The sequence below is a fragment of the Marmota flaviventris genome, chromosome 12 (assembly GCF_047511675.1).
Source record: "Marmota flaviventris isolate mMarFla1 chromosome 12, mMarFla1.hap1, whole genome shotgun sequence".
NCBI lineage: Eukaryota > Metazoa > Chordata > Mammalia > Rodentia > Sciuridae > Marmota > Marmota flaviventris.
Window position 1 is genome coordinate 32955360 of NC_092509.1, and position 15324 is coordinate 32970683.

Below are 15324 nucleotides of genomic sequence, written 5' to 3' on the forward strand. Positions count from 1 at the left end.
CTCAGAGCACCAAATTAACAACTTCCCCCCTTCTCTGGATACTAGGGACTGAACCTAGGGGCACTCTACAGTGAGCTACATCCCCAGCCAATCTTTTTTTTTTTTTTCCCAATTTTGATAAAGGGTATTACTAAGTTGTTTAGAGCCTAAGTTACTACCGCTGGATTCGAATTTGTTATCCTCTTACCTCAGTAACCCTCCCAAACCATTGAGATTACAGGCATGCGCCAACACACCTTGTTTAAGAACTTCTTTTAAAATATGGTATTATTTTTAAACATCCTGCCACAGTTTTTAAGATTTTACATTTATAAAAACAAAAAAGGCCAGACACAGTGGTATGTACCTACAGTCTCAGCTACTCAGGATGCTAAGGAAAGAGGATCAGTTGAGTCAGGAGCCTGAGACCAGCCTGGGCAACATAGCAAGGCCCCTCTTAAAAACAATACAACAAACAAAAAAGATACTCTCGACATAAAAACTAGGGCAAGGTTTTGGCATTTATCTATATCTATTTACTTTCTAAGATCAGTTAATATTACTGTAGTCTAGTAGGTCTCGTTTCTCCTACAATAAAGAGATAAAATCCATTGTAATTGTCAGCACACAACCACCCCACAAAAAGAAGATCAAACCAAAAGAATTTAGAATGTTGATTTAAAGTGGCAAGGCATGATCTCACCTACGCAATGACCTCCTCTCTAAAACTACGTTGTTCTAGTTACTCTTATTACACGGGCCAGGCACACTGGCATATGCCTGTAATCCCTGGAGGCTAAGGCAGGAAGATCACAAATTCAAGGCCAGCCTCAGCAACTTGGCAAGACGCTGTCTCATAATAAAAAATAAAGCCGGGTTCGGTGGTGCATGCCTACAATCCCAGCAGCTCAGGAGGCTGAGGCAGGAGGATCATGAGTTCAACGCCAGCCTCAGCAATGGCGCAGCGCTAGGCAACTCAGTGAGATCCTGTCTCTAAATTTAAAAAAAAAAAAAAAAAAAAAACACAAAATAGGGGTTGGGATGTGGCTCAGTGGCCGAGTGCCCTTGACTTCAATCCCTGGTACCAAAAAATATATATAAAAAATAAAAAGGGATGGGTATGTGGCTCAGTGGTAAAGCGCCCCAGATTCTATGCCCCCCCCCCAAAAAATTATTGTGGATCACATTCTTCCACTCCACCATTTCTTTTTAAGATCGTCAAGAGGTCAGATTTAAAAAGAATATAACAGAGTAAGTTTGAATACATTGCTCTACTATGGAGAATATATTCCTAGAGCTCACACTGACTATTATTTATATCTCATCTCATCTTATTCCCAAAAGAAGTTTCATAGCATACAACACAGTACACAATAAATTACCAAGGAAAAATAAGAGTAAGAAATAGTAAATAAAAACATCAAAATGCTAAGTCATTGTCTTCCAGTATTTTACTCTAATTATCAACTTAACTCTTTAGCACCTCCTTTTTTATTACCTAATAATCTTTTTTTTTTTTTTTAAGGTAGGGAGGGCTGAACCTTGAGTTACTCTACCACTGAGCTACATCACCAGCCCTTTTTCTTTTTTCTTTAATTCTGGGATAAGCTCTAGATTGATTGCTGAAGTTGGCCTTGAACTTATGATCCTCCAGATTCTGCATCCTAAGTAGCTGAGATTACAGGGGTGCAGCAAAGCCCCAGGCTTGGCCACACCCCACTTTCTAACCTTACATTTAGTCACCACATTTTACCCTTACTCCTCCTAAATGCTGGTGAGACCTGACTCTCTTCACCTCTACAATTACCTTTCTGCAAGCCAACCTACCCTCTCTCATCAGGACCACTTCAATGACTTATGTTTTTTGGTTTGTTCAATTTTTTTTTGTTTGTTTGTTTTTTGTTTTTAAGTAATGGCTATGGAACCCAGGGCCTCAAGCATGCTACACAAGCACTTTACCTCTGAGCTACATCTCCAGTGCACTCTTAACCAACCCCACTAACGCACAGTAAGAACTGGCTAACCTCTATTCTTCCCTCAGGTCCTTGCTTCAAGATACTTCATCAGAGACAGTACCTCGAAATCACCATATTAGGTTAGGTATCATAAAGTACCTATACCCTCCTTCTTAGCATATTGATGTATATTAATCTACTAAGATACAGGGGATGAAACCCAGGGCCTAGAGCATGCTATCCAAGTGCTGTACCTCTAAGCTATATCCCAGCCTCCAATATTTACTCTTAACCACCTCCACCAATGTACAGTATGAACTTTCCACAACAACACAATGAACTCCAAAAAAAACAATTATTAGCAATAATAATTGCTAAGTTATGTATGCAGGAGCTGGAGTTGTGGCTCAGTGGTAGAGCGCTTGCATAGCATGTGTGAGGCACTGGGTTCGATTCTCAGCACTGCATATAAATAAATGAACAAAATAAAGGCCTATTTTTAAAAAATAAAAAAAGGGATCTCTTTTTTTAAAAAAATAAGTTATGTATACAATTAAGTTTATTTCCATTGATAAATCATAAGCTCCATTTCATGACTTATAGCCCTAACATCTACCACAGTCATCAGACACAATAACCAAAATACAAGACAGAGGAAGAAGAAAACAAAAACAAGCACACTTGGGCTGGGGCTCTAACTCAGCTGCAGAACGCTTGTCTAGCATGTGTGAGGAACTAGGTTCGATCCTCAGCACCACATAAAAATAAACAAAGTAAAGTCATTCGGTCCATCTACAACTACAAAAAAAAAAAAAGCACACTTGATAAAAAGCAATAATTTGGTTCTATCTGGGAATGTAGCTCAGTAGAACACTTGCAAACTATGATTAAAGCTCTAAATTCAATCCCTAGCACCACAGAATACAAAACATAGTTCTAAACTATAAAACAAACTTGGCACAGTAACTTATTCCTGTAATCCCAGATATGTGGGAGTCAGAAGGACACTCAGTTCAAAGCCAACCTGGGTAATTTAGCAAGACCACTTCTCAAAATAAAAGTTTTAAAAAGAGATGGGGGAGCTGGGGTTGTAGCTTGGTGGTAGAGCACTTGCCTAACATGTGTGAGGCACTGGGTTTGATCCTCAGCACCTCAGCACCATATAAAAATAAATAAATAAAATAAAGGTATTGTGTCCATCTACAAACTAAAATATTTCAAGAGATTGGTGAGGGGGAGATATGGGGATATAACTCAGTGGTAAAGCATTTGCCTTTCATACATGAGGCCCTGGATTCAAATGCTAAGATTGCAAAAGAAAGAAAGAATAGACTCTATAACTATAGAAATAAGCTATACAACAACCTTTCCTTCACAGAAAGGAAGCACTATTAGTAATGACTTATCTGGAAAACAAAGAATTTCTAATGTAAGTGTAATTAAATCTAATATCAGGACTATATATCTAGACTTACATTGTCTTTTCCCTGGTTTCTTTTTCTTTTTGTAGTACTGGGGAATGAACCCAGGCCCCAGTCCTGATAGATTATCCTTTCAACGATTAGGTATAGATTATCCTTTCAATGATTAGGTATAAGAACTGTTGGGCAGGGGCTGAGGTTGTAGCTTGTAGCTCAGTGGTAGAGAACTTGCCTACTATGTGTAAGGTACTGGGTTCAGTCCTCAGCACCTCATTAAAAAAAATTAAATAAATAAATAAAGGTGTTTTAAAAAAGGAACAGTTGGGCAAACAGGGAAGAAAGAATTCACATAATACCCTAAAACCACTTTGTGTACAACCAGAGATATGAAAAATTATGCTCTACATGTATAATAATTATAATACATTCCACTGTCATATGTAAATTTTTTAAAAATTAACTTAAAAAAAAACCCTAAAGCCTTTCTGGTCTTTAATGTAAACTCAAAATGTCTGAATAACAATGGGGGAGGCAGGTATTGAACTCAGGGGCATTCAACCACTGAGCCATATCCCCAGCCCTATTTTGTATTTTTTTTTTCTTTCTTTTTAAGAGACCCTTCTCACTGAGTTGCTTAGTGCCTCACCATTGCTGAGGCTGGCTTTGAACTCATAATCCTCCTGCCTCAGCCTCCCAACCTGCTGGGATTACAGGTGTGCGCCACCATGCCCAGCTTCCAAAATAACAATTTCAATACAGTAATTAAAAGCAAAAATAGAGACTGAGGTTGTGGCTCAGCAGTAGAGCGCTCACCTAGCACTTGCGAGGCCCTGGGTTCAATCCTCAACACCATGTAAAAATAAATACAATAAAGGTATTGTGTCCAACAACAACTAAAAAAAACAAATTTTTTTTTAAGCAAAAATAATAGTCACACCTAAGAAATCAAAATGTTCTATTTTTAAAAACCCAAAGCAATAGAATAGACAATTCACAAAGAGATTCTGGGAGGATGGGGATGTGGCTCAGTACAGAGTGCTTGCTTAGCAAACATGAGGCTCTGGACTCAATCCCAAGCCCTTTAAAAAAAAAAAAAAAAACTTTTATAATTAAAAACAGATGAATCCCAATCAAATAAAGTAAAGCTTTTGGTAAAAGATAATTCCTAGGGTACAGATGTAGCTTAGTGTTCACAGGAATGAGGTCCTGGGCTCAATCCCAAATGGAAAATAGGGCACAAGACAACAAAGTATCTTCCACTGTTGATGACACTGTAATACAATTCTTTTATAAAGCAATTTAGTAATATGAATCATAAAAAATATTGACTCAATTACTTCATTCCTACAAAGGAAATAATAAATTACATTTATCAAATATTATATGCTGTTTTTTACATCATTTATATACTTTAAGACACAAAAAATATGTGTACAAATATTTTATATGGTCATTTATAACCCTAAAATTTTTATGATGGGAATGATGGCACACATCTACAATCCCAGCCACTCAGCAGACTAAGGCAGGAGAATCCCAAATTGATGGACAGCCTGATAGAGTCAGTATCAAAATAAAAAGGGATGGGGTATAGCTCGAGCACCCTAGCTTCAATCCAACTACCACCCGCCCAAAAAAAGAATCCCAAGAAGAACCAGACATTAGAATTAGCAGAAAACGGTTTTAAAATAAATATTACAGCAAAGTTCTATATGAGGTTAATAAAAATGTACCTACAAATAAAATAGGAAATCTCAATGAAGGAGAAAAACTATTAAGAAGAAGAAGTGTATACAGACTGGGGATAAAACAATGGTAGAGAGCATGCTTAATTAAGATGGTAGATTCAATTCCCAGCACCAAAAAAATGAACTGAATGCAAAAAACTAAAACTGAAAGAAGCAAATATGTAAAGTGAAAAATTCACTGAATTTAGACTTAAGAACTAAAAAAGACAAAGAATAGATATAATGATATTGAAGCTATATCAACAGAGAATATCTAATGTAAAAACAAACAAACAGGATTTCAGGGACCTAGTAGATGGTACCAAAGGGTCTAATATATATAACTGAAGGCCTGGGAAAGAAGAGTGGTAAGAGGAGAGGAAGAAGGAAATGAAATGAGGTAGGAAAGTGTTTTCAATAAATAATGACCAAATTTTCTCTCAATCCCAAGAAAGATAAATTCACAGATTGAAGCAAGCTTTTTTTTTTTTTTTTGCCTTCTGTATGTGCTTTTCCGCAAGAAGCCAAACTGCTTGCGGAAAAGCACATACAGAGGGCAAAAGTCTAAACAGTGAAAAAGAAAAAAAGGATGATACATCATAAACAAGGACACAGTGATTAGAAAAATGGTCAATTTTTCTTTTTATTTTATTTTTCCTGGTTTGGGCACTTTACCACTAAACTATATTCCCAGTCCTCCTATTTATTACTTATTTTGAGACACTGTCTTGCTAAATTGCTGAGGCTGGTCTTGAATTTATAATCCTTTTTCAGCCTCACTCCCAACCCCGTCTAGTTAATGAAATTACAGGGCCTTGCTAATTTGCTCAAACTGATTTGAACTTGAGATCTTCCTGCCTCAGCCTCCAAAACCTGCTGGGATCACAGGGATGTGCCACCAAACCCAGCCCCCAATTTCTCTTTCTCTCTTTTTTTTTTACATTTATTTTTCAGTTGTAGTTCGACACAAATACCTTTATTTTGTTTATTTATTTTTATGTGGTGCTGAAGTCTTAACCCAGGACCTCACACATGTTAGGCGAACACTCTAACACTGAGCCACAACCTCAGCCCCCCAGTTTCTTTTTCTAAAGGATGGAAGCCCAAAGAAAGTCAAACAACCTCTTTAAAATGCTGGGGGCAGGGGGTGGGGAGCACTGTCAACACAAAATTCTATATATCCATGTAAAACATCCTTCAAAGATAGTTAAATAAGATATTTTCAGCTACAAGAACACAAGCAGAACTCATCAGTAGCAAGCATGCATTGTAAAAATGAATAGGAAATTCTTCAGAATTAAGGAAAATGATATAGAAAACTCAAATCCTCAGAGAGCAAAGAGCACCACAAATGGTAAACACATGGGTAAAGATAAAAAAAAGACTTAGCTTTTAAGTTCCTAAGATTATATATGATAACTGAAAGCAAACCAAGTAATATTATCTTCTGGGGATTAAAATATATGTAGATCTAACACATATGGCAAGAGTTTAAATGACAAAGGACAGAAGTAAATCGAAAAATCTAGCAGTTGCACAACATATAAAATTTACACAGCATTAAAATATTTAAATAAGGGGATGGGGTTGTGGCTCAGTGGTAGAGCACTTGTCTGTCATGTGTGAGGCACTGGGTTCGATCCTCAGCACCACATTAAAAAATAAATTAATGTTTTGTGTCCATCTACAATTAAAAAAATATTTTTAAAAATTTTTAAATAAGTGATACACTCTACAAATAGGATGAAAAAAGGAAATACGTTGAAATTACTAGAGATATGGGCAAAAGAATTAAGTTGGATCCCTACGTGATATCATACACAAAAATTAATTAAAGATGGATCATGGTTCTAAATGTTAGAGCTAAAACTATAAAATTCTTGGGGAAAAACATAGTAAAACTTTAGATTGGACATGGTGGTATATGCCTGTAATCCCAGCTACTCAGAGACTTAGGTATGAGGATCAGTTGAGTCCAGGAGTTTAAGAGCCATCTGAGCAATATAGAACCCAAGACCCAACTCAAAAAAAAAAAAAAAGGCTGGGCAGAGTGGCGCACACCTGTAATCCCAGTGGCTCAGGAGGCTGAGACAGGAGGATCATGAGTTCAAAGCCATCCTCAGCAATGGTGAGGCACTAAGCAATTCAGCAAGACCCTGTCTCTAAAGAAAATACAAAATAGGGCTGAGGATGTGGCTCAGTGGTTGAGTGACTCTGAGGTCAATCCCCAGCCCAGGTTCAGTAGTGCGCCTCTGTAATCCCAGTGATGCAGGAAGCTGAGGCGAGGCCAGCCTTAGCAATTTAGCAAAATCGTGTCTCAAAATAAAAAATAAAAAGGCCTGAGGAAGCAGTTCAGTGATAAAATGCTGCTGGGACCAGGCATTGTGGTGCATGCCAATCCCAATGGCTTGGGAGGCTGAGACAGGAGAATCACAAGTTCAAGACCAGCCTCAGCAGCTCACCAATGCCCTAATTAGGCAACTTAGTAAGATTTTGTCTAAAAAAAAAAAAAAGGCTGGGGATGTAGCTCAGTGGGGTAAAGCGCCCCTGGGATAAATCTCCAGTACCAAAAATAAAAAGGAGGAGGGATGGAAAAGGAAAAGGAAGAATAATAAAAACCTCAGGACTTGGTTTAATAATGGTTTTTTGGCCACAACACAAATAGCAGAGACAACAAAAGAAAAAATTGGTAAATTGGAATTTACCAAACTCAAAACTTTAGTGCTGCAAACAATATCATCATGAAAAAGACAGCCTCCAGAGAGGAAAAAATATTTACAAGTCACCTATCTGATAAAGACACTGTATTAGAATATATAAAAAGCTAACCACTAAAAAAAAAAAGATATACAACCAACTAAAAATCGGGCAAAGAATCTGAAAAATTATTTAAAGAAAAAATAAAAATGACCAACAAGCACATGAAAAGAATCATAACATTGTTAATCATTAAGGAAATATGAATCAACACCCCAATGAGGTGCTACTTTATGCTCACTAGGATAGGTAAAACCAAATATCAAATAATAACATACCTTGGCAAAAATAAAGAGAAATTGAAACTTCCATGTATTACATGTAGTAATGTAAAATGGCACACCTCTTTAGCAGTTTCTCAAAAGACTAAAAATTAGCACATGGCTAAAAAATCCTCCACCCAAGGGAATTGAATTGGTACATGAATGTGCATAACAGTGCTTTTTAAATTTAAAATGAATTTATTTTTTAACTTATACATTAAAAACATAAAAAGCTTGGGGCTAGGGTTGTCGCTCAGAGGTGCAGCGCTGGCCTAGCACATGCAGGGTCCCTGGGTTCGATCCTCAGTACCACATGAAAATAAGTAAATGAAATAAAGGCATTGTGTCCAAATACAACTAGAAGAAAAAAACCATAAAAAGCTTACATATTTATAGGGTACCAGATGATATGGTGATAAACTTGTTGAAACTAGATGAAACATCTATCTCCTCATTTATCATTTCTTGATGGTAACACTCAAACTTCTTTCTTCCAGATTTTTGAAATGTACATTTTTTGTTATTAATGGTGGTGTCTTTGTTTTCTGTGGTGCTGGGGATGGAAACAAGGACTTTGCACATACTAACCTAATCCTTTACCACTGAGCTACTTCCCCATCCCAACATTATTGTTATCTATAGTCACCCTATTGTGCAACAGAACTTCTTACTCCTCATAACAGCATAATGTATACAGCCCAAATGCAGATAAAATCTAGGTCCATACAATGAAATATTTTTGGACAATAAAAAGGAATAAAGTTCTAATAAATGTAGGCACATACAGTGAAGCATGCCTGTAATCCCAGTAACTCAGGAGAGGCTGGGGCAGAAGGATTCCAAGTCCAAAGACAGCCTCAGCAACTTAGTGAGGACCTAAAGTAACTTAGCAAGACCCTGTCTTAAAAAATAAAAAGTGCTGGAGATGTGGCTCAGAATTTAGGCATCCCTGAATTCAGCCCCTGGTACACCCTACCTCCCACCCTCCACTGCCAAAAAAAAAAGAAAGAAATGTCCAGAAGAAGCAAATCAAGAGACAGAAAGTACACTGTGGTTGCAAGGAGCAGGAGAAACAGGGTAATGGGGTGGGATTGCTAATGAACCAGAGCTTCTTTTGGAAATGATAAAAATGTTCTAAACTTGATTCTATTGATGGTGTCACAATTCTGTCAACAGTTCACTAAAAACCAATGAATTATATATTTAAAATGGTTCAGCTCTCAAGTATAATAATATACATACTATAGAGTACATATGTACATACTCTATAATACATACTATATAGCTCTATAGTATGTTGTTATTTGATTTTTAAAATAATTCTGAGTATATTTAAAAGTTATTTATAAGTAAATCCAAAGCATTAAAAAAGATGAGATGCAAAATTTAATGAAATGGTAGACTTCAACCCAACCAAATAATTACATTAAATGTTAACAGACTAAAAAATAAGGGACTGAATAAAAGAGTATGTTAACACAAATATGAAAAATTAAAACCAAGCTGCATGGTATTTATAAAAGACACCCTTTTTTGTTGTTGTTTTTGAGATGGCATCTTATTTTGTTACCTAGGCCGCTCTCGAACTCCTAGCTCAAGTGATCCTCCTGGCTGATCTTCCCTAGTAACTGAGATTATGTGCACACGTCACTATACCCAGCTGAGACACACAATTTAAAAACATAAACAGGTTAAAATTAAAATGGATAAAAATAGAAACAGCAGATGATGGATTATATAGTAAAGACAAACAGGAGCATTTCACGATAATAAGCGTCAAGATGATGATGTAATAATCATAAAGGTAAGTTGAATACAGCAGCACATATCTATAATCACAGTTATTCAGGAGACTGAGGCAGGAGGATCACAAGTTCAAGGCCACCCTGGGCAACACAGTGAGACCCTGTGTCTAAAAATTAAAATTGCTGGGGATGTGGCTCAATAATAGAGTACCACTGGGTTCAATCCCCAGTGCTGCAAAAAATAAATAAATGTGTGTGCCTAATAACAAATTTTCAAAATACACGAAGTAAAAATTATCCAAAGTAAAGGGATAAACAGCCAGGCCCAGTGATGCAAGCCTATAATCCCAGCGGCTTAGGAGGCTGAGGCAGGAGGCTTACAAGTTCAAAGCCAACCTCAGCAAAAGCAAGACACGAGGTAACTTAGTCACATCCTTTCTCTAATTTAAAAAAATATAAACAGGGCTGGGGATGTGGCTTAGTGGCTGAGTGCCTGAGTTCAATCCTTTGTTCCAATAAAAAAGGTGGAGGAAATGGAGGGGGGGGGGTAAAACAATTCCCTACAATATGATTTTTTTTTACTATTTATTTTTTAGTTATAGGCGGACACAATATCTTGTTTTTTAAGAGAGAGAGACAATTTTAATATTTATTTTTTAGTTTTCAGCGGACACAACATCTTTTTTGTATGTGGTGCTGAGGATCGAACCCGGGCCACACGCATGCCAGGTGAGTGCACTACCGCTTGAGCCACATCCCCAGCCCTCTTTATTTTATTTCTATGTGGTGCTGAGGTTTGAACCCAGTGCCTCATGCATGGTAAGGTGAACGTTCTACCTCTGAGCCACAACCCCATCCCAACAGTATGATATTTTAACACCTCTTTCTTTGTAACTGACCAAACTAGACCCCTCCAAAAAAAAGGAGAGAGAGAGAGAGAGGAAGAAAGAAAAAAAATCAATAAAGACACAGATAATCTGATCAAAGCTATAAACCACATATTCTTTTCAGGTAAACACTGGTACATTCAACATGAAAGACCACATTCTTGGCCACAAAACAAATACAATGAATTTAAAACCACTGAAATCAGACTATGTTCCCTGGCCATACTAGAAAAAAAGCAAGATAGCCACGCTTGGTAGCACATGCCTACAATCCCAAAGACTCAGAGACTGAGACAGGATAATAACAAGTTTCAGGCCGGCTTCAGCAATTCACCAAGACTCTATCTCAAAAAAAAAAAAAAAAAAAAAAAAAAAATATATATATATATATAAAAAGGGCTGGGACTCAATGGTAAAGTGAACCTGGGTTCATTCCCTAGCAATGCAATAAACACACACATAAGGAAGGAAGGAAGGGGAACATCAAAGTTGAAATTGCAAACTTAATCTTTTTTTAAAAAGGGAAATGCACAAATCATCAGTAACAAAATATAAGAGAATTATCACTTCAGAACCCAAAGATATTAAAGGGACAATACAATTTGGATGAAATAGAAAACTTCACCTTCTTTGGCAGTGCTGGGCATAGAACCCAGGGCCTCGTGCATACTAGTCAAGCATTTTACCAATAAACTACATCCCCAATCCAATAAAATGCAAAAGTTCCTGGAAAATCCCAACTTCTCAAAATTGACAAGATGAAACAGAAAATCTGGGAAGGGGGAGGGGGGTGGGAGGAAAGGGGGACGGGGAGGGGAGGGTAGAGGGAGAGGAGGGAAGAGGAGGGGAGGAGAGGGGAGGGGAGGGGAGGGGGAGAAAAAGAAAACACTAGGCTCAGATGTTTTTCACTGAAGGTAAATTCCTTCAAACACTTTCAGAAAATAGAGGAAAAAATGTTTCCCAAATCATTTTCTAAGTTCAGCAAGAATAATACTAATACCTAGGACTAGGAATACTATCAACACCTGACAAAAAAAAATTACATGTACATAGATGCAAAAATATTGAATATTAACAATTTGAATCTAGAAATAATTTTTTTAAAACAGGTAATACACCATGAAGAGGCAGTGTATCCCATGAACACAGGTTACTATAACACTGGAAAATGAAACAATTAAAATTCACTATAGTAATTTTTTAAAATATATCATCTCAATCAGTATGGAAAAAGCATGAGAAAACTAAACATCCATTTATGTTATAAACTCTCAGAGAACTAAGACAAATCTTAAGAGAACTTAAAACTTATCTGATAAGATAATCTTATTATATAATCATTAAATCTTATTCAACTTATGTATTATGATTTTATTTTACATTCTGCATTTTTGATGCTTTGACATCTTGAGGCTCTGCTAACTCCAGAGAGACCACTCCTCCCAGGGTTAACTAATTTCTAGACAGGAAAACAACCTGCCAGGTCTATATCTTTTATGTGCAAACCAAGGAATCCAGAGCCCATACATACCACTAATGATCTTACACTTTAGGTCACAAGATCCCCTTCCTCTAGCATCCCAAGGCCAAGGACTCAAAACCACAAATGTCCCTATGCCCCAGAGCCCTAGAAATTATTCAAACTTGACAATTCTAACATACTTACCTTTCTTCACCCATTATTTCCCTATGGTTTCCCTTTGTTCCCTCTGCCTCCTGACCCAGCCCAGTGTTTCTCCATGTGGCCCTACTATGGTATGACATGCTTCCTCCTCTTCAGACCTATAAATATAAGTGAGTGAGTGAGAGAGAGAGAGAGAGAGAGAGAGAGAGAGTGTGTGTGTGTGTGTGTGTGTGTGTATGTGTGTGTGGTTTTGTTGCTACTAGGGATTGAGCCCAGGGGGCACTTTACAACTGAACTACATCCCCAGCCCTTTTTATCTTGAGACAGGGTTCTCACTAAATTGCTTAGAGCCTTGCCAAGTTGTTGAAGCTGGCCTCCTGCCTCATTCTTCTGAATTGCTGGGATTTCAGCCGTGCACCACTGCATCTGGATCAAACTGTATTTTCAATAGCAGTTGTGTTCCTGATCTGTTGGCTTTGCCATTCCTGAATAATAAAACCTATATTTGAAATAACCTGATAAAAGTTATTAATAAAGTCTACAGCTATGGGGCTGGGGTTGTGGCTCAGTGGTAGAGTACTTGCCTAGCACGTGTGAGGCACTGGGTTCAATTCTCAGCACCACATATAAATAAATAAAGTCCATCAACAACCAATAAAATATATTTTTAAAAAAGTCTACAGTGACACTGTAACACAAAATGCTCTCCTTAAATAATGGAAACAAGATTAACTACAATCCATAATGGAAGATAATAAAAGAAACACAACTGGAAAAGATAAAAACTGTGGGTGTTGTTATTGGTATTTGTGCTGGGCTGCAACCCAAGAGCCTCACACATGTTAGGCAAGAACTCCACCAATGAACGACATCCCTAGCACAAAACTGATTTATGACATGAGATCACCCACTAGAAAAATCTTAAGTAATCTACTTAAGCATAAGCAAGGTCATAAGACACAAGTCAATATACAAAAATCGATTCTATATCCTAAGATATATGCTAAGAATTAGAATCTTTTTTTTTTTTTTTTTTTGGTACCAGGGATTGAACTCAAGGGCACTCAACTACTGAGCCACATCCCCAGTCCTATTTTGAATTTTATTTAGAGACAGGGTCTCACCGGGTTGCTTATCACCTCGCTATTGCTGAAGCTGGCTTTGAACTTGTGTTCCTCCTGCCTCAGCCTCCTGAGCAGCTGGGATTACAGGCTGTGTGTCACTGTACCCAGCAGAAATTGAATTTTATAATACCACTTTACGATAGCATCAAAAGCTATTGTATTTACTTATTTAAAATAAATAAAAATTGCAGGGCTGGGGTTGTGGCTCAGCGGTAGAGCACAAGACCCTAGGTTCGATTCTCAGCACCATATAAAAAAAATAAATGAGTGACATAAAGGTATTGTGTCCAACTACAACTAAAAAATAAATATTAAAAAAAACTAGTCTGGGGATGTGGCTCAAGCGGTAGCGCGCTCGCCTGGCATGCATGGGGCACTGGGTTCTATCCTCAATACCACATAAAAATAAAGACATTGTGTCCACCTAAAACTAAAAAATAAATTAAAATTTTTTTTTTAAAAACTGCAGCAAAATTTTTTAATCATGTCAGAGAAGAAAATACTGAGAAATAATTTTATTGCATTTACTTATTTTAAATAAATAAAAATTGCAGCAAAAAAATTTTTAAATCGTGTCAGAGAAGAAAATACTGAGAAATAAATTTTAAGATTGAGACCAAATAAAACTACAAAATACTGATCAGAAAAAAACAAAAAAGGCCTAAATAAATGGAGTGATGTAGTATGGTAGTGTATAAGAAGATTCAAAGATTGTTATGTCAATTTTCCTCATAGTTTTCCTTGATAGATCCCATTGGCCTTTTTGGGAACACTGGAAAAGCTGATATCTATATAGAAATGTAAAAGATGTAGAATATGCAAACAATATTGAAAAGTGGGGGAAAGGCTGGTCTTGGATTCTAACTTCAAGATATATTATAAAGTTACAAATCATGTGATGATACTAAGACTAGAGGCACAGATCAATGGTACAGAATAAAGATCCTGAAAGATGGCCCACTCTTTGTTTTTTAACATTTTTATTCGTTGTTGATGAATTTTTTTTATTTTATTTATTTATTGGTATGTAGTGCTGAGAATCAAACCCAGTGCCTCACACATGCTAGGCAAGTGCTCTATCACTGAGCCACAATCCCAGCCTATCTTTTTTTTTTTTTTTTTTTTTTTTTTGTGTGTGTGTGTGTGTGTGTGTAAATGGGGAGGGAGGTGGTTACTGGGGATTGAACCCTGGATGATCTACCTCTGAGCAATATCCCAGCAATTTTAATTTTTTAGTTTTGAGACAAGGTCTCACTGAATTTTTGAGGCTGACCTTGAACTTGCAATCCTCCTGCTTCAGCCTCCTGAGTATCTGTGATTATAGAGATTCTATAATTACACCCGTTATAGAGATTCTACTTATGCAGCCAGCCATGTATTCCACCAAAGCAATCCAGTGAGGAAAAAAAATTCTTTTCAACAAATGGTATGAAAACAATTGAATAGCCATATACAAACAAACAAAAAAAATGAAGCGCACAAGAAATAATTTGAGATGCATCACAAACCTAAATATAAATGAGCAAAAACAAAAGCTTTTAGAGGAAATAAAGGAAATTACCTTCATGACTTCGGGGTTAGGCAAAAGTCTTAGCTCACAGTAAGCAATAACTATAAAAGAAAACACTGATAAATTAGACTTCATCAGATTTAAGTATTTCTGCTCATCAAAAGGCACAATTAAAATAAATAAGTAAATACAGACCTGGGCAAAGTATTTACAAAACATTTATCTAACAAAAGACCAGTATCTAGGACATATAAAGATCTTCTGAAACTCAAAATAGGCAGGAAAAGGAGGGGAAGGGAAAGGGAAAAGGAAAGGGAAGGACTTAAAGGTCT

General features: G+C 36.8%; 1 protein-coding gene across 10 annotated transcripts in view; it reads right to left on the reverse strand.

The window, feature by feature from the left end:
* The window catches only part of Mllt10 (MLLT10 histone lysine methyltransferase DOT1L cofactor), a 193123-nt gene that overhangs the window by 149973 nt on the left and 27826 nt on the right, over positions 1–15324 (reverse strand). The gene's annotated exons all lie outside the window — the stretch shown is intronic.